Source organism: Manis javanica, chromosome 9 (assembly GCF_040802235.1).
Source record: "Manis javanica isolate MJ-LG chromosome 9, MJ_LKY, whole genome shotgun sequence".
NCBI classification, from domain to species: domain Eukaryota; kingdom Metazoa; phylum Chordata; class Mammalia; order Pholidota; family Manidae; genus Manis; species Manis javanica.
In genome coordinates this window covers 11,445,173-11,464,627 of record NC_133164.1, presented here as the reverse complement: position 1 = coordinate 11,464,627, position 19,455 = coordinate 11,445,173, and the positions used below count along the sequence as shown (strand labels likewise).

The following is a 19,455-nucleotide window of genomic DNA, read 5'->3' as shown; positions in this document are numbered from 1 at the left end:
CCGTTCCCATTAAAATCAGCCAAATAGGTGTTGCCCTCTCTCATCACTTTTATTAAAGGTTTTGATTCATACAGTAAGAAATTGTAAAGGTTGGGGAAGAAGAGAAATTACTGGTTTTCAAAGGTTGACATACAATTAAGAACCCAGGATAATCTTTTAACTACTTTCAGAATTAAGTGAATTTCGATGCCTAAGCACAAGAAATACATAGAAACCAATAGCTTATGTTCTTCCTTAGAAATGCCCCTTAGAGATGGGAGAGAGTTCCAAGTTGTGACCAAGAATAAAAATAATTAGACACAAATTTAAGAGAAACAAGGAAGTAAACTGTAAAACCTTATGGAATAACTTAAAACAAGATCTACATAGTGGAGGATTACAGCACACACCTGAATGGAAGGCAGTGTCATCAAGCACTAGTTCTCTGCCATGGCATTTACGCATTTTATACTCTTGCAGTCCGAGCACTGCTATTGTGGGGGTGGGGGTGGGGGCCTGGCCCACTGATTAAGTTCAGGTGGGAGAATAAATGTGAGACGCACAAAGACATTTCTGAAATATGTAAAAAGGGCCCTCCCTGCTTTTTCAGATGTGAAAATTTTAGAGCCACTATAATTAAAACAGTAGGTACTGGCACAGAAATAGAATCAAGTCCGAGTACTCTGTGTGGGGGGGAGGGGAAATTATATATGATAAAAGGCATTTAAATTACATGGGAAAAGAATGGTGTCTTTAATAAGTGGTGCCGGCTTCCTTGGCTATGCATCTGGAAGGAAATTTAACTTTTTCGCCTTATACTGGATACCAGGAAAACTTTCAAATGGGTTAAAGCTCTAACTCTAAGTGTAAAAATAAATAAAACATTAGGAAAACATTTGGGAAGCTATGTTGCCTTTGGATTACATAGAAACCTCTGAGGTCTTAAGGAGAAAGGTGAGTAACATATACCTAGTCATTGATGCATTCATTTCATTTGCTTTTCCTGCCAGAGATGCACCAGTATCCACCTAATTTGACCATCTACACACCCACATCCAGGCTGATTTTTAGCTAGGACACATTGCTTTGGCCTAATCTGATTATATCTTTAATAATTACTCCCTTGTGTTATAAATTGTTCATAAACACCACTTTTAATGTCAGTAAAACAATTCATTGCATGTGCTATAGACACTCGGAGGAACTGAAGTTGGTACGTGGTCCTGTAATTACTGAACTCCCATTACTAATTGCAAAATTACAGCTCAACCTTGGAGCCCATCAAATAGATAGATTTGAGAATTGAAGCTCTTTTTGACTTTAAGAACTAACATTGTCTCCTCCCCTCCCCTCAGGTATCCTGGCATTTTTTCCCTTCCTCCTAACACAGTGGACCAGAGCTTTTTGTAGTCAGAACATAGTTCACTTTCTATGACCTTTATTTACATAATAGACTTATATGTTCTCTAGAATGGCCTTTGCTTGGCCTGATTGAAAATTCTAACAACCTACTTTACCTAGTTCCAGACTGGGCTTTCGATTAAAGGAAAGGGAGAATTCATGTATGTCCATTTATTTGCACTAAAATATCTTACTGGACACATTTACAATTGTGCTGCCTTATGAAGAGCTTACTTACTTGGTGGGGGAGGGGATGGGGAGAGCTGGGGGGAGTGGAGGGGCTGGAATTGGCCACCATGAGAATGTGTCTGATGGTATTTATTTCTTAATTCCAGTACTCAGAGAGATGAAGACACTCTTAAAAGTATTGTTATATACACATACGCAGACTCATTTTGTGACATATTTAAAAATGTGTAAGTCCTATTTACTTAGCATTTGTATTTTCAGTTACACGTTATTAGTGAAACTCAGACCCCTTGTAGATATGCAAAGGAATGTTACCTAAGAGGGAGGGATGAGGAAGGAGAGACAATTTAGAACATGCTTTTCAGTTTGATAGACGGAAGAGGGGCTGTGGTCTGATCTCTGGTTCTCAGAGTCTTTGGTGCATTTCTACACGGGACTAAGATAACATGCTCCACGTGGTCTCAGCAACAAAGCTACCAGTGCCCCCATAAGATCACAGGCCTTGGCAACCCTGTCCCCATCTGCCTGCTGGTCCCTTGTTCCTGGACCTTTTCAGGATGGCAGTGCCCCATCTCAGGGTTCTGGAGGAGCAATCCCCAATACAGAGGCCAGAGGTGCGCAAAACAAGTTCCTTCCATGTCTGCTAACTTGGGTGCTGGGAGACGTTATCCCCACTTGATTTGACTGTAAGGCCTGTTTGACAGGGCATCCCCAGGCCCCTTCCCACCTCTGTGCCTACATTCTGCTTTATGAGCTGAGCATATTCTTTGTCAGGTACATGAGGAATGGCTTTCTCTGGAATTTGCTCCAAATTAGTCATGTTTCTTTAACCTTTCTTCTTTTTTTTTACTTTTCTGGGGTGTGGCTCTTTTTCTATTGTCCAAAACAAAGGAAGTCAGTGGAAGGAAGGTGGGCTCACTGTAGGTGGAAGACCAAGCCAACTCCCTGCCCCTCGCATTCCCTACTGCAGCCCCTCACCCACCGTGCGTGACTGCACACAGTGTGCTTCAGGGCTCCAGGGAGAGTGGGTGTTGTAGGTGCCAAGTCTCGGCATCGTGTGCAGTGTGATATGTGATGATGATGGAGACAAATGGAATCTTCTAATTCTGCCTTTCTCCCCAAAGAATAATATGAGTATTCTTACCTGTAACATCTGCAAAGCCGGAATATGTTCACAGTCAAATGCTTAACTTGTCTTTGAAAGTATATCTGCAACAAATAGCCTCATTTGGAGATAGCAGATTGACCCTGAAAGTTCCACCAAGCCCATCTTTTCATATGTGCCAAAATACTCTAAAAAAATAACAACTGTTTTACTTCAATATTTTCTGAAAACGTTGGCTTTGTAACACCATCTTTCCTAAGGTAAGGGTAGTGATATCTTTCAACTGTAATAATATCAATCAAAAGAAATTGTTGTTTTAGAGGACAAGCATAGCTACCTAGGTTTCTTTCCGGGCCCTTGAAGTAGGTATACAGGTTTGGGTCTCTCTTGACTTTGACGGCAGTCACATTCTGGGGAGATTGGATCTTGGTTTAGGAGTGGGAAAGGGAGATCTGTCTGGTGGCTAGCATTTAGAAGGGTTTGTGAGCCATTTCATGTAAGTATAAAAAACTTTAATTTATACTGATTGGTTTAGAAAGTGATTTCATTTCCCTGTAACCATGCTGTTACATATGTACATAACCACATATTATGTAATACATAATCATAATCATGTACAGAAAATCATTCAGACTATTTCCAAGGCAGTGTTCTGAAACACATATTGGAGACTATATTCTCAGAATATGTTGGTTTATAGGAACCCCCTAAATGAACTCCCCACTGCTGGGTATCATTTCAGTATTTTTTTTTTTAACGGCCAGGCTCCTCTGGGAACCAGGTCTGTGTTTGGTTGTGTTATTTCCCACCCCTTTGGCACATGTGTGGATCACAGGTGTTGGATTAGTTTGCTAGGGCAGGGCTGCTGTAACGAAGTACTACAGCCTGGGGGGCTTAAACAATAGGAACTTACTGTTCTGGAGGCTGGAAGTCTGAGATCAAGGTGTCCATGGGGCCCTGTCTCTCGGAAGGCCCTAGGGAAGGCTCTGCCCCAGGCCTCTCTCCCAGCTTCTGGTAGTTCCTGGGCTTGTGGCAGCATAACTCGAGTCTTCACATGACCTCCTCCCAGCGTGCACATATGTGTCCATATTTCCCCTTTTTATAAGGGCCCCAATCACATTGGTATTAGGGCCCACCCTACTTCAGTATGACCGTATCTTAACTAATTACATCTGTAATGACTGTTTCCAAGTGAGGTCACATTCTGGGGTCGTAGGGGTTAGAAGTTCAACATAGGAATATTAGAGGGGTCACAGTTCGACCCCTAACAGGTACCTAAACATGTTGAATAAATAAAAAATGAAAATTACACTGGTATTTTCGACGTGATGGATCGGTGTTTGAAAAAATATCTGACAAACTGCTGGTTTTTCCTTCCTGTTCTATATCCTTGAACCTAGAGGCATTTTTTCCTGAGCCTCTAATTTGCTACTTCTAATCTATTACTTGGGAAATAAGATGGCAGTGGTTGTTAGATACATGTATAGAGCAAGAATAAACAAATTGTGAATTAGACCCTCATAAGGTACAAAGGGCCTAGAGGGTCCTTGTTCCTACATCCCTGGATTTGTGTATGTCCTGTAACCAGGTGGTTAAAGTTTGCCTAAAATGTGTAACCATACACCAGACTGTTTTGTGACTATCGTGTTGTACAAAACACACGTTTTGTAGTTCATCGTTCTTGATATATGCAATGGACTAAATCATATCTCCCCCCAAATTTCTGTTAAAGCTCTAACCCCCAGTGTGGCTGCATTTGAAGTAGGAAAGTAATTAGGGTTGAATGAGGTCTCAGGGGTGAAGCCCTTGATCTGACAGGATTAGTGCCTTTGTAAGAGGAGATACCAGAGATCCCCCACCTCCAGCCCCTGCCACCTGGGGACATAGCAACAGGGCCGCTGTCTGCAAGCCGGGAAGGGAGCTCTCACCGGGAACTGGATCTGCTGCAGCCTTGATCTTGACCTTCAGCCTCCAGCACTGGGAGAAATACACGATATTTTATGATGGCATATAAATCTATGATATTTTGGTATGGCAACCTAAACAGACTGGTACAATATATGAACAGAATAATATTTTTAAAAATAGCATACTGCTTAATAATAATAACAAGAGCAGCTTGCACCTACAGAGCTGCGTACAAGCACACTTTGGAGATACTGTGTGTTTGGTTCCTGACCACCATAATAGTAGCACAATAAAGCGAGTCAAATGAAATTTTTGGTTTCCCAGTACATAAAAGCTATGTTTACACTATACTGTAGTCTATTAAGCATGCAGTAGCATTATGTATTAAAAAAACACAGGTACTTTAGTTTAAAAATATCTCACTGCTAAAAAATGCCAGCCATCATCTGAACTTTCAGTGAGTTGTAATCTTTTTCCTGGTAAGGGTTCCGGCTTCGGTGCTGATGGCTGCTGACCAGGGTGGTTGCTAAAGGCTGGGTGACTGTGGCAGTTTCTTAAGATAGGACAACAGTGAAGTTTGTGGCCTTGATTGACTCTTTCTTGCACTGACAATTTCTCTGTAGCATGTGATGCTGTTTGACCCACAGGAGAACTTCTACTCACTGTAGAACTTCTTTCAAAACTGGAGTCCGTCCTGTGGCTTCTCCATCTACTAAGTTTATGTAATATCCTAAATCCTTTTTTATTATTTAGATAATCATGGCATCCTTACCAGGAATAGTTTCCATCTCAAGAAACCACTATCTTCGCTCATCCATAAGGAGCAATTCCTCATTTGTTAAGTTTTATCCTGAGATTGCAGCAGTCAGTCACATCTTCGGGTTCCACTTCTAATTCTAGTTCTCTCGTGCCGTTTCCCACCCATCTGCAGTTACTTCCTCCCCTGAAGTCTTGAACCTCCCAGGTTCAAGATGTCTATGAGGGATGGAATCAACTTCTTCCAAACTACTGATCATATTGATATTTTGAGTGCTTCCCATGAATCATGAGTGTTCTTAGTGGCATCTGGAATGGTGACTCCTTTCCAGAAGGTTCTCAATTTAATTTTCCCCAGATCTACCAAAGGAATCACTATTTATGACAGCTTCATAAAGACTTATGAAATGTATTTCTTAATAAGACTTGCAAGTCAAAATGCCTTCTTGGTCCGTGGTCTGCAGAGTGGATATTTTGTTAGCAGTCATGAAAACAACATGAGTCTTGTAGATCTCCATCAGACTTCTTGGGTGACTATAGGCATTTTCAATGAACAATAATACTTTGAAAGGAATTTTGTTGGCTGAGCAGTAAGTCTCAACAGTAGGCTTGAAATACGCAGTAAAGCATGTTGTGAACAGATGTGGTGTCATTCAGGCTTTGTTGTGGATTCATCCAGGCTTTGTTGTTCCATTTTAGAGGACATTATAGAGGACAGATATAGCATAATTCTTAGGAGCCCTAGGATTTTTTGGAATGGTAAATGAGCATCAGTTTCAACTTAAAGTCACCAGCTGCATTAGCTCCTAACAAGAGAGTCAGCCTGTCCTTTCAAGCTTTGAAGCCAGGCATTGACTTCTCCTCTCTAGCTATGAAAATTCTTGACTGCAACTTATTTGAATGTACAGCTGTTTTGTCTACACTGAAAACCTGTTTAGTAGCATTGCCACAGACCTTCAATTTGTGTTTAAAAAAAAAATCTTCAAAGTGCAAAAAAGCAAAGAGAAATAAAACGAGGTTTGCCTGTCCTGCTCTGTCTAGGCTCTCCGAGAGGGAAGTGCATCATCATTCCCATTCCGGTGCCCAGGGGTTAAGGAACTTGCTCAAGACCCCACTGCTGGCAAGGGCTGGGGACACATGGACTCATTCTACCCCAAGCCCATATCCGTGCTCTCTGCCTTTGGGCTTGCTCAGCCATGTAGTGAAGCTACTCAGAATTTCAAACCCCTGAATTTCAGCGTCAATTTACAAGAACTTTCTCTGGTCCTCCCCGTCCAGTGCCCCTGAGCCACATTTATAGGCATGAGAACCTCATTGCACTGTGCAGGCTATCAGCCCCGTGGAATCCAGGGTAATGTTCTCATGTAAATTAGAAGACCTAAAAAGGCCACAAATGACTTGAGAGGCATCATCTGAGGAGAAATTCTGCTAAAGTCATTGGTGTGTAACCTTTTGATTATGCCTGCTATTTCTAATATGAAAGAACTCCTTGGGATGTGGTAAAGGGAGCTGAACCGGTGCTGGAGAGAGGGGGGGCAGCTGCCTCTGCCCGTCCTGGAAGGCAGCTTGGCAGTGCCCTCCCTGTGCCCCAGCTGGGAAGCAGCTCTAAATCAGGTGGTGTGTTTTTCCAGCCCACTCCCACCCAGTTAATTTTTAAAATTTCCAGTTGTAGCAGGAAAAAAACCCCACATGACAAAATGTACCATCCTAACCATTTTCGAGTGCGCTGTTTAGCAGTGTTAGTTATGTTCACGCTGTTGTGCAGCTGAGCTCCTCAACTGTTTCATTGTAAGAACTACAACTGTTCTTGTTCAACAGCTCCCATTTTCCGCTCCCCCAAATCCCTGGCCACCAACCACGCTTATTGTAAAAACTGTTTCATACAAGTCACAACCATACAGTTCTCTCAATTAAGGCGTATCTAATTCTGTGGGCTTTAGTGTCCTTAGAGAGTCGTGCTGCTATCAGCACAGCCAATTCCTGAACGTTGGCACACCCCAGGACACCCCGTACCTACGAGCTGTCACTCCTGGCTGCCCCTTGTCTCCCGGCCCCTGGCAGCCACTAACCTACTTTCCCTCTCTCTAGATTTGCCCGTTCTAGCATGTTTCATAAAAATGCAGTCATTTAACAGGTGGCCCTTTTGGACTAACTTCACAAAAGCCTTAAAAATAATTAATGAACTCACTGTATAACTGAAGGACAAAGCATAATCAAAGTTTACTTAACCATAACCCTCAATCCTATGGCATGTTTTTTTTTCCCCAAAAAACCCTTAATTTGTAGCCAGGAAAAACTGACTTCCCTAAGATGTCAAGATTTCCATCAAAGTGCCACCTGTGTGAAGACTTAAGGAAAAGAAATATGCTTCAAAAAACATTTTAATTAAAACCATATAGGGTCATAAATCTAGTCCTATTATACCTGGTCAAAGAGTTACTAAATTGAGAGAGAAAAATGCATGTACATTGCCAACATCTTCTATATGCATTTCTAAAATAGTGCTTGGGGTTGCACAGCAGTTAACAGTAAGCATGCTTTGCTTTTGTTTTTTTTAGGGGGGATAAAGCACCCAACTTCTTGTCTGGGAAAGACAGATTAGGGGTATGGACTTGATCTTTTAATCCTTATGAAAAGTTGTATTTCCCTATGGATATATCTTCAGACTATATTCAGCTTATTTTTGAAGTCTTCCTTTAGTTATGGGAAGATAACACCAGAATTCAATACATTGAAACACTTAAAATATTTACCATGTCAAGAAAGGACGCCAAAGGATATGTGCCAGCTTTATGGGACGTCTCCTGTTTGGCCCCTGCTCTGAACAAGCCGTGGGTATCCTCTTCCTTATCTTTATCATAGCAGCTGGAGTCTCCGGTTCCCTAGGTTGAGTGCACACTCCCAGGATAACAGTTGCCTCCATAGCCCCGTTTATTGCTTTGTTGTTCAAGCTCTCTGGATCTGAATATCTTTACTTTCTTGAAGTAGTGCATTGATGATGTTTATATTTTCACCAGCATTTTTATTTATTCTAAATGATTACTCTGGTATAATTTTAAGTGGCTTGGGGAAAGGAGGTAATCCTCCAGCACGGAAAGGGCAGAGGTCAAGGTTCGGCATTGATGTTTAGGAATTCTTGCAGGAGCCCCTGCTGGCCAGGGGAGCAGCAGGTCTGAGCACAGCAGACCTTTCCAGGGGCCCAGATGGGGCGGGGTGGTGCAGGGGAGAGGAGGACTCTCAGATTGCTGGCTGGGCCACTGGCTGCCGATGGTACTGGCTGGAGAGTGTGGCTCAGGGAGCTGCTACAGGAGAGCAAAGCTGGATGGAGATGAAATGTCGGGGGAAGGTGTGCGGCTGCCTGTGCAGCCCCAGGCTAGACAGTGTATTTGGAGTCCCGCGCACGTGGTGGTGGTGCTTGTCTGCTGGGCTAGAGCTTTTCCAGGGAAGAGAAGAGAAGTGTGAGCCAGGGGCCGCCGTCTCCATTCCAGAGGGCTGAGCCCAAAGTCACACTGGATAGGGGACCTTATCAGGAGGAGACTTACGAGAAAAACAGGGCGAGATCATTCCAGGGAGGGAAGTTGGCCAAGTCAGGGACATTAGGAGAAGCAGAAGGAAGTCCTCTCGGCTTCATCTCATGCGACCCTGGGTGGGGAGGGTCTCCCCTAGGAAGCAGGGTGCTGTTGGTTTAGGGCAATGAGATGCTTTGTTCAGGGCCTGGTACTTTGTGGCGGTTAAAGCATGAGTTTAATAACAAGGCTGGGCACGTTTGTGCGGCCTCCTCTAAAAATCGAACATGAGACTATGAATGAAGTGTCAGGTCCAAGGCCGTGGAAGGGTCAGCACGGTATGGGGGGAGTCAGGCTGCCTTAGCTTCAGCGTGACCATCTCTCCAGGGATCGCTTGAGGGGTGTTCTGAGGCAGAGCAAGAGAAAACAGTGGGTGTTTCTTATTTTTTGAAACATGAATTTGTTACCCTTCTTACAGCTGTTTTGAGAAAACAAAGATGTAGGAACTCTGAGGGGGGTGGGCAAGCAAATAAAAAGGGAGTGGCTGTTTTGGGTATTTCTGTGACTGACAGGTTAACAAAATTATGACTAATTTCACCAAATCTTCTGTTAATGGATATTCCGGGTCTTTGGTGTAAAATGAAATGAAAATATTAGAGCTGAGCTAAAAAGGAAAGAAGTCATTTGATAAGAAGGCTTGGAAGAGAAGTTGAGTGGTGGTCAAATGAGGTCATTATAATTAGCCTATGGCTCTGAAACCCTCACTGTATGATGAAGTTACTCTCGATTGGATAGCAAATGATAATTTTAAACACAAAATGACCGTAATGACATGTATTACCCCAGAGTGTGAAAGTTGCTTTTGTAAAGTTGTTCAGTACCTCCTCATTCATAGTGAGAATTTTAGTCAAGTGATAGGGGGAAGGGGGAGTAGGGACAGGCAGAATGAAACTCAGTATTCCTTTAAATCAGGCGTTGAGTTTTCTCCCTGGACTTACTGTGAGTCACAGGCTATTGTCCCAGATGCTGTGGCAGGAATCTGACAGATGAAGTAATTGAAAGAAATTAGGGGCCAGGAACTCTGCCTAGCAAAGGGTCTAATCCAAATGCACATGTAACAGTTGACAAATAGTTACAGTATAAAACATGGACAAACGTAAATGACTAGACAGTGGGGTAAACTAAATCGAGGAGCACTGAGGGCATGTGAAATCGGGCAGTGAGAAGAGCCGGGCGGGGCTGAGCATCAGTAGCTTTTTGCCGCTGATAAGCTCGAAGGGGAGGTTTGAGAGAGGCCTGGACCAAGCGGGCAGAGTTCCAGAGCCCCCAGTGTGAGTGCTGGCGGGAAGGAGCCCAGAGGGCTTCCGAGAGGGGCCCCATGTGCTGGAGTGGGCCAGGCGACCCTTTGGACAGTGCCTGGCGTGGAAGTGCAGAGCGGTGGGAGAGGCCCTTGCACCCCAGCAAGCTGTGTTTGATGGACTTCACTGCACTGCACAGCACTGGGGGACATATTTAGCTGCACTAAAACGCAAGCCTCTGTTTTGTTCTTTGCCGCACAGCTTGTTTATTTTTCCATTTTATGTGAGAGTATAGCAATACATCTTGCATCGACAGGCTCTGTTTAAAGTCATTTTGTATTAAATGTGACCCCGTTTTGCATAGATGACCCTAAAAGTTATGTTTTAGATTTATTAAAGACACATATTTCTTTAATACATAAATATTTTGAGCAGTCTCCCCTCTTCTAAGGCAACAGAGAAAATTGGTGTCTACTATCTGCATTGAAACTGGTTTTCTAGATGCTTTTGTCTGGAGTAATACATTGACTAGTTGAATGAGAAACTTACTTTCAGAAGGGTCATTTTTCATATTCCAGAGGATTTAAAAAATCTGGACTTAATGAATGTACGTTCAATGTGTGTCTGTATATCATATATGAGTATGTATATATACATTATATATTTAGAGAGTAGACTTTATTCCTACTCAAAGGTAGTGGAAATGCAAAATATATATTTGCATATACAATAGCATCATCTTTGTTTTTTTCAAAGATAAAAAATAAAATCATAGTAAAAACTACTGGAAAATGTTTTATAATGCATGAAAGCTTCTGAAAGGCTAATTTTATCTCTGATTACATAAATATATTTCAGAGATTCAGATTGATTTTAATATGTGTATGTTTGTTGCCTATGAATTTCATTAAGTCTAAGCTTCTACATCGATCTTTAAAGTTTATTTTCTGTGGGAAGAACTTGGGTTTTAGGCAGTGTCTTCCTCAACACATGATTCAGTTCTGTAAGGTGAAAAGCTGGGCATGAAGAGATACTCTGTTGTTCATTAAAAAGAATCTGTATTAACTTGCATTGCCCTTTTAGATAATTCTGTTTTTTTCATCTTGATAAAAGATGTCTCAGTATGTACCACCAGGTATTTTGGCAATGAATACTGAACCTGAAATTTTACTGTTGGCATTTTTAGAGAGGATTTTATTTTTACTTCTGCGCTCCTGCACACATACGTTGGATTTCAATGAATTCTAAAATCGACTTCTTTAAGTAAATGAAACTTAGAGTCCTATTACTAAGTCATTACAGAAGAAGCTATCAGGTGCCCCTCCCCTTGAATCCCTGATTTCTAGAATCTTTTTTTTTTTTTTTAACAGTCTCTTGAAAAGACTGTCAATGAACAAGTTCTTTTGGGTGAATTTGAACTTGATTAATATTTCAGGGATGGCTTTTATTAATTAAATATAGTCACATAAATACTAGAGGGTTTTATGTAACTTTAAAGTGAAATAGAATTGGGTACAAAATTTATGATGGAAGTGCCCAACTTCGTGGCCAGCTGTTTGCTGGCAGTTTAGATTTTCCAGCAAATGCCATTTCAAGAGAAGTAGCATTTGCCATCTTGTCTTCCACGGATACTGTGCCACATCTCCTCCTCCAAGCACCTGATCCTTAGGATCAGTTCTGTGACCCTCAGAAGCCAAGCACTTAACCACCGTTTGCACAAAATGGAAAAGTTTGGAGAGGATTGCATTTTCACTCAACGACACAAAAGGCTCTATTTCTGACATAAATTGGTCTTGAAGTAAGAGTTTTAGGGGTAGCATTCACTGAAGAGCTTCTTAAACTCAATTGAGTTAAGCCTTAAAGTCCTGTTTCATTATTTCGTTAAAAGAAGATGATTGGCAATGGCTAGTTATCTTAAAATGCAGTAAACATTCAAGTGCCAAATAAAAGTGATTTTTCTGCACGGTAGGCAGAGGTGGAGATGGGCTGGCAGGTAGTGAGGCCACCGTAGAGCCAGGCGACCTCCTCATACCTGAGTCTCCTGGGGGCTGGGTTCTCTTTCCCCGATTTGGTACCTCTTAAAGGGGAGCTACAGGACCTTTCTACTGTGGCTTCTTTGATACTAAGAAAGATTCACTTCTCTTCCAACCACACATTAGACCAAAGAGAGGAGTTTGGTTTATTGCTACTGCTGAAGTTAAAAATTACCTCCCTTTCCCAAGTGGTCTCTTAATTAGATTCATTAGTTTTAAAATGTTAATTGGAACTGCTGCAGTTCAACTCCTGAAAGGTTTGGAATTTAACAGGAGCACTTCATTTACCATATTACTGCGTTCTGAGAATTCTGCAGTAATTTTTGCAGAATTTTTAAAAATTCAAATAATAGATAATTAATTATAAAGCCTTTCAGAAAGACTAATAAAACAAAATACCTACTTTAATTCATGTTTGTCTTATCAATTTCCTGATAAACATTTTATAGGATGTTCACATGGGAACAGTTAGTTTTCAACTCCGGCGTTTAATTCAGTGTTTACTATGACAAAGCCATTAGTACCTAAATATGAAGCGATTGCTTTAATTGAAAGAGATGATTAGAGTAACATGTGGGACATTTTCTACTTGTGTAAACTGAAAACTTTCTAGCTTTCCTTCCCAGAGTAATGTGGATAATTAGGCCTGAACTAGTTAGAATAGCAGATGTGTACTTCTTTCTTAATATTTGAGAAATCTTATGGGGTTAAAAGAACAGTTCTTTAAAAGAAAAGCTTGTTTTTGTAATTACAAAGGTTTTGCATGATTACCTGGCAATAACAATTTCAAGTAAAACAGAAAATACAGAGCTATGTCCCCTATAATTTTTGAAATAAACTCTTACTTGTCATGGATAGATCGGGAAAAGATTAGGAAAATAAGCTTATCCTTTGCACGTTTGTAACTTTTACAACATTAGGTTATATTCTGTCCAGGAAAGGTGACTAATTTTTCTCATTAGGTAATTCGCAAAACTAAGGGTCTGTGTGTGTATGTATGTATGTATGTGTGTGTGTTTACATAGGCTATTCCCTCCCTCCTCTTTCCTGGGGATAATTTTAAAAGCTCAAAGTCCTTAGTCACAGAAACAGTGCTGTATAAGGGGGCATTTAGAAAAGTTTAATTTTAACCAGGTACTTAAATTGCAAACAGACAGAATGACATCACTTAAGAATGCAGCACTTTAGTGAACAGAGGCTTTGTCCATGTTTTCCTAGACCAGAGCACTGAAATGGAACATTAATTGTTAACTAAGTTAAGGAATCCAGCTGTTCAATGAACCCATGTATCCTGCCTGTGTACTGCCTAGAACTGAGTCCTGGGGTTCCTTGTGTCCTATGCACCCACCTTCCTAAGGACAGCCTTTCCTTTACACACCTGGAAGAGTATGTGCTCTGTCTGCTAATGGTGTCACACCCAAGGTGTGTGGCCTGTTGGTGATGTGCAACCTCCCACACACCTGGCTGACAAGGTTGGACGTGCTCTGGCTCCCACATGTGATTGCCTTAGCTGCTCTTTCAGAGGTCACACTAGGCCCTACCTGACGAGGTCAGTGTCTAACATGGACACCCCAACCCTCCGTGTGACTGGTGTGGGCTTTTGTGACTCACAGCCCTGCAGTGTGAAGCATACAGGGAGGATGGGCGGGCATGGGAAACACCAAGAGCAATCTGAACTAAGGAGGGTGAGGGCAGGAAAAAGGAGGGGGTGCAGGAGGTAAGCCCAGGGTCCTGCCGGAACCTCAGGCAGCAGAGACACCTCTCTGAGAGGTTAGGAAGGCAGCACAAAGGTCAGATTACTCCCCACCCAACTTTACAAAGGATTAAAGGTAGTTGCAAAGAGAGTGTAGGTAATGGAAACTGGAAATTGACTAAAAGAAAAAAGCAAAAGGAGAACAAAGGCAAGGTACAAACTAGACCCAAGAATGAAGCTAGTTCACACAGTGAACGAGTCCTTAAGGTGAGCCACCCATGCGCCCATGAGCTTTCCTGCGATCCTTGTGAAGAGCAATACACATCAGGTACTTGGCCTGACGTTTGCAGGTTAAGAACAAACCAATTCTCTGAAGACTCACAGATTTCCAACACTAAGACCAGAAGCATCCCCTCCAAGCAGAACACAGCACCTAACCTCAGGATCAGCCCGCGGTCTGCAGGGTCCCAGAGGAAGATTCCTTGCACCAGTTTCTCCAAATAGGCAGATTGGACACACCCAACCCCATGAACAGCTATTGTAAGGGAGGAAATGCACCATTTTCACATCTGTCTAACATTTAGCTTGAAGTATAGATTATATAAAGTATCTAGAAGAATAACAAACCAGTTTTGTTTGAAACAATCTGTGAGCTCTTTCTACTGTGGGTGGAAAGAAAGAGACTCAATAGTAGATGTGAGTAAGAACAGAGTAATGTGGAGAGAATAATCTGAAGAGCAGACAGTATGCGATGGCTCACTTAGGACATACGACTCTCTCAAGATAGTATTTTGTTACGGCTGCAGAAGTAATAGGTTGTTCTTTATAGGATGGAATAGTGTCAGGAAAAGAAATGTCTGGTATATTTTTTTACTTAACAAAAACTTGTAAAGCCCTGTTAGATGTTAATATTTAAAATTGTGATGTGCCGAGTCATTACTGCTTGATGAACTATCAGCTCTCATTTTTCACAGATACCAATATATGTGAATTCATTTCCGCCCCTGAATTTGTTTGTAACCCCAAATCACTACTTGCAGAGCTTTTACCATCATTCGTGGACATGCACAGTGTGGTGAAATTTGTGTTGCCCAATGTGCACCTTCTCAGCTGAGGGTGAAGCACGGTGACACTCTGCCTTCTTGTTTCAGCTCTCAGTGTAAACAAATGTCCTTCTGGTGGTCTTTGTAGTGTCACATTTTCCACATTCCTGTGCTTTTTATTGGTGATTTCACTGTTCAGAATGGCCCTGGGGTGTAGAGCTGAAGTGTTGTCTGGTGTTGGTAAGTAAAAATGATGTGCCTTAGAGAGAAGGTGCATGTGTTAGATGGGCTTAGTTTAGGCATGAGTGATAGTGCCCTTGGCCATGAATTCAGTGTTAGTGAATCGACAGTAGGTGTTCAATAAGGTGTCTTTAAACAGAAACATGTAAAATAAGCTATGCCTTATCAGTTGTTGAAAATGCTGTGAATGGAGGCTTGTAGGAACCTAGCACTGTACTTCCCCTAAGAACAGTGGCTCAGTATTCGCTAATTCACCAGTAACTTTACAGGACATAACTAGAGCCAAAGAATGAGAATAAACTGTATTTCAAATGAACACCCAAGTTAAGCAGTATCTGCTTTTTGTGTTAGAATTTTCATATAATATTTAATCAGAGAAATACGAATTTCCAGGTATTTTTCTTTTTGGTAAGTAGCACAGATCAGGTGATGCTTTGACTACACTATTTTACTGTTGCGACTTCACCTTTGGAAATGGGCAAGCATAATAGTTCCTTGTTAATACATTAGGGACTTCTCAGGAAAATGAGGTTTTTGGTGGTGCGGTACTTCTTTTACTAGACATGCTAAGAACTTAAACATTTGTAATACAAAACCGTTTTCTCAATGTGAGGGTTAGTCTCTGACCCCTTTTTTTAGGGAAGAGGTCTTCTGTATTTTTGCTCAAGGAATACAGCATTAAAAATAACTTTTGGTTCTGTCCGGTCTTACTTTTTCCTTGGGATGACATATTTTAGGAGGAGACGTCTGTGTTGCCCAGCACGCTCCCCACCCAGTGGTGGGCCTTTGATGCCGCATAATCGGTGTGGCTCTTGAGCTGATGGATGCCGCTCAGGACTTCATCTTGGGGAGGCAGGAGTGCAACCAGATGAATGTCTGCGAAAGAAAGACCACAGGGGGCTCTGCGTGCATCTGCCTTTGAGCGCTGTAGAAGAAAAAAGGCACAGGATTCAGGAGGCAGTACTGTTTCTTACTGGCGGTGTCCTGGGGTGGTGGTAAAAAAAAAAAAAAAAGAAATCCCAGCGGGAACTGAGCACCCTGGTGCTCCACCCACCTCTGTCCTTTCAGTGACATGTGTGATGTTTGACGCTCCTTCCCCGGATTTCTTTTGGAAGCCTTCAAAATTAAGTAGAGGTTAGGTTGTTGACCTTGTTGGAAACCTAATTTTTGATGTTTACAACTTCTCAAGTCTTTGAGCCTCAGGTAGGGATGTGCCTTTCATAAAAGGGAAACAGGGTGTGATTTTTGTATGGATTAAATAATATATTAGTGTAAATTTATTTGATGAGATGTATCAGTGATTCCTGAACACCCCCAGAATTGGGGCTGTCCGTTGACTTAATTGGTAAAACTTTGGTACTTTGAAGACAAAATGGAGGATTAGAACAAAAAGCCGAGTTTGTCGTTCTTTAAAATGTCATCTCAAGTCACATCAAAACTATTAGGCTAAAATCTGAAGCCCTATATGTTTTAAATGGTTTGGATTAAACAGAAATCTTCTATACCCAGTCTTTGGGTTTGTACGTGATTTGGTTTTTTCTTATGTAATATGTTAAAACTTCAGATTATGAAATATGGTATATTTGCAAAAAAGGCTAGAAAGTGTGTAAGTATAGTTTAATGAATAATAACATGATCATCCAAGTTAAAAAACACTTCCCCTTTGCTCTTCCATCCCTGCAGAAGTAATCACAGCCTGAGTTTTATGTTAATCATTTCCTTTTCTTTATAGTTTCGCACACACGTGTATGACTGAACAATAGTGTGTTTTGTTTTTAAACTACTTGTTCAGAGCCTGTATCCCACCTGACACTGAGGAGATGGATTGTGTGAGTTCCAGCCTTCTCTCTGTTCCTGGCCTCTGGCATGGCACTTGGCACGTGACAGAGACTTAAGAGCTGTTTGCAGATTAAATGAATAAATAAAAATGTTCACTCTTACAAAAATAACAGTTTTCTCATTTATGATGAAGTTGCCTAAACGTGTATTTGAATGATCATAAAAAGAAAGGTAGGTAATTTCAAAATTTGTTTGTGGAATTTGAGCTGCGGTGGGTGGCCGCTGGACCTGGGAGACAGTCCCACGTGCCCGCTTAAGCTTGAGGGAAGTGAGGCCCAAACAGTAAGTGCTTTGCCCAGGGGCGTTCAGCTCATGGAAGCCAAAGTGGGACCAGCATTTACAGCTCCTCCCTCCTTGTCCTGGATTCTGTCAGCTAGGCCACTGGGCACTCTCACGATGGTTTTATTCAAGAGATACAGATGTGTTCTTGCTTCAGTTTACTGGAAAGCCCTTGGCTGGGGGCCTCAAATTTACACATTGCATTATGCGATCTGATAAGGTCCCTAATCAAACAGGACAAGATACTAGATTGTGCTGGCTCATTATATATATTTTTTAAACAGTGTCAATAATCAGAGATTGGCATTTGGAGTGACTGTATTGTATTGTCAGATGAACTTTTCAAAATACTTGCTGGAATGTAATTGTGGTCTGTCCAAACTTGTTGATTCTCCAGTGTGATAGACACAAGGCTAATAGAACATCAGTGCAGGACTTGGGACCTCACATGTGGCCCTTATCCGGTAGGTAGGTATCCAGACAGTCTTTACTTGACTCTAGGTAGAGTTCATTACCTGGATGGATTTCCTAGAAGACAGCATTTCCCAAAGCATAGGGTGTTCAGTAGGGGGAAATTCTCCGGACCACCCCCAGCACTCAGGCATGCACACATACACACAGTGACGTCTCTGTCCCTTACATTGACATGAACCAGAAGACAAGCCAGGGGTGCCCCGCAGGCAGTCCAGAGAACCCTGGGTGCTGCAGTGTGTTCAGTGTTCAGGTCTCCTGCCTTCACAGGCTGCTGTGGAACTCGCCCTCCGAAAATACCAGCCGTCTCTCTGCCTTGCACTCACCACCCTTCATCTGTCTCACCAACCCGCTCAGCTGCCTGTACCTTCCGCGGGCCTGAAGCGGTGTGCCAGTCAGCGTTAAAGGCAGCGTCCCGTGCTGGCCTTAAAGAAGGTTATCCATTAGCTTCCCCACCCCCACCCCAATGTTCAAGGCACCACACGCCGAGCCCTGGTGATAATTTATCCTTCAGAGGAAAATAGAACTGCCTCTGATTCTCAGAGAACTATTTTTAAGGCACTTCCAAATTGTTTGACACCGACATTTTTCAACTTGATTTTGGCAAGCGTGGACCCCTGAGATTTTTAAGTAGCTTTTCTCAAAATAAAGCCAGCTACTCGGTTATGCGTAGGTAGGATTCCAGAGGTTGGCACTGACGCTGTGAGTATGGAGTGCGATGAATTAATAGCTGGATGTTGATTCAGGCTGCAGCAAGAGCCGTTTTCAAGCCAAGTTTGTTCAGCAAGGAAAAAATGTAAAGTTTCTTATCTTTGCAAAGGGTGCTTAGGGAGAGGAATATAAGTTGAAGTATTCAGGAATGTTGTTAAGCGTCACTGGCAGTGGCCTCTGTGGCCTGGGGGTGGTGGTGAAGCAGGGGCGGCTCCCGGGGGCTGGGCCCGCTGCTGGGTGTTGTGGGGATGCTGCCTCAAGAACTGGCCTTGGCCACCCTGTGAGCTGCATGCCCATCGGGTTGATCAGTGAACAAGCTGAGATCCGTATTGAGGACTCTGATGTTAGACAAAAACTGGATTCAAATCCTGCTTCTGCCCCTTTTTAACTGTGACCGGAGTTCGACCCTTCATAAAACGAGGACTGAAGGAGGGAGGGCCCGGGGTCAGGATACGTGGCTCACAGTGGACCCGGTCGGTGTGGACTGCTGATGTTGCCGCTTTTGCCCAGGGTCACGCCTCGAGTCCACGCTGAGCTCAGCCTCAAACCCCCCCGTGTGCGCTGCTCTGACCCTTTTGACCTCACAGCCCTACACCAGCTCACAGCAAATGTCACATAAACTGGGCTGTGTGGTTGGTGAGGTTTGGTTTGCTGTAATGAACACAGCACTGGCTCGAGGTGGCGTTTCTGGATTTGAGGTCAGAGTCCATTGGTGTGTTCATATGCCCGCTTTGGATACAGGATTTGGGACAAATTGGTTGTTTGCCTCATTCTTCATAACACAAAATGGGGCTTGTAAGATCATTATGAGCATCTTTGAAAACAACATTCTCTATATGTCTTGTCCACATGATCATCCAATTATCTGTGTTCTGGGGACCGCCGAGTTTCTGGGCTGAGCGATGGTGTATGAGTGGGCAGTTGGTAATGTGTGGGCACCCTCGAGAAACACCGTGCCTTTCCCTTTGGCTCCAAATAGCCATCATGTAATGAAGCACACACAC

The 19,455-nt window shown here is 42.5% G+C and overlaps 1 protein-coding gene across 4 annotated transcripts in view; it reads left to right on the top strand.

The window, feature by feature from the left end:
* Positions 1-19,455, top strand: part of FARP1 (FERM, ARH/RhoGEF and pleckstrin domain protein 1) — a 282,743-nt gene that overhangs the window by 95,470 nt on the left and 167,818 nt on the right. The window lies entirely within an intron of this gene.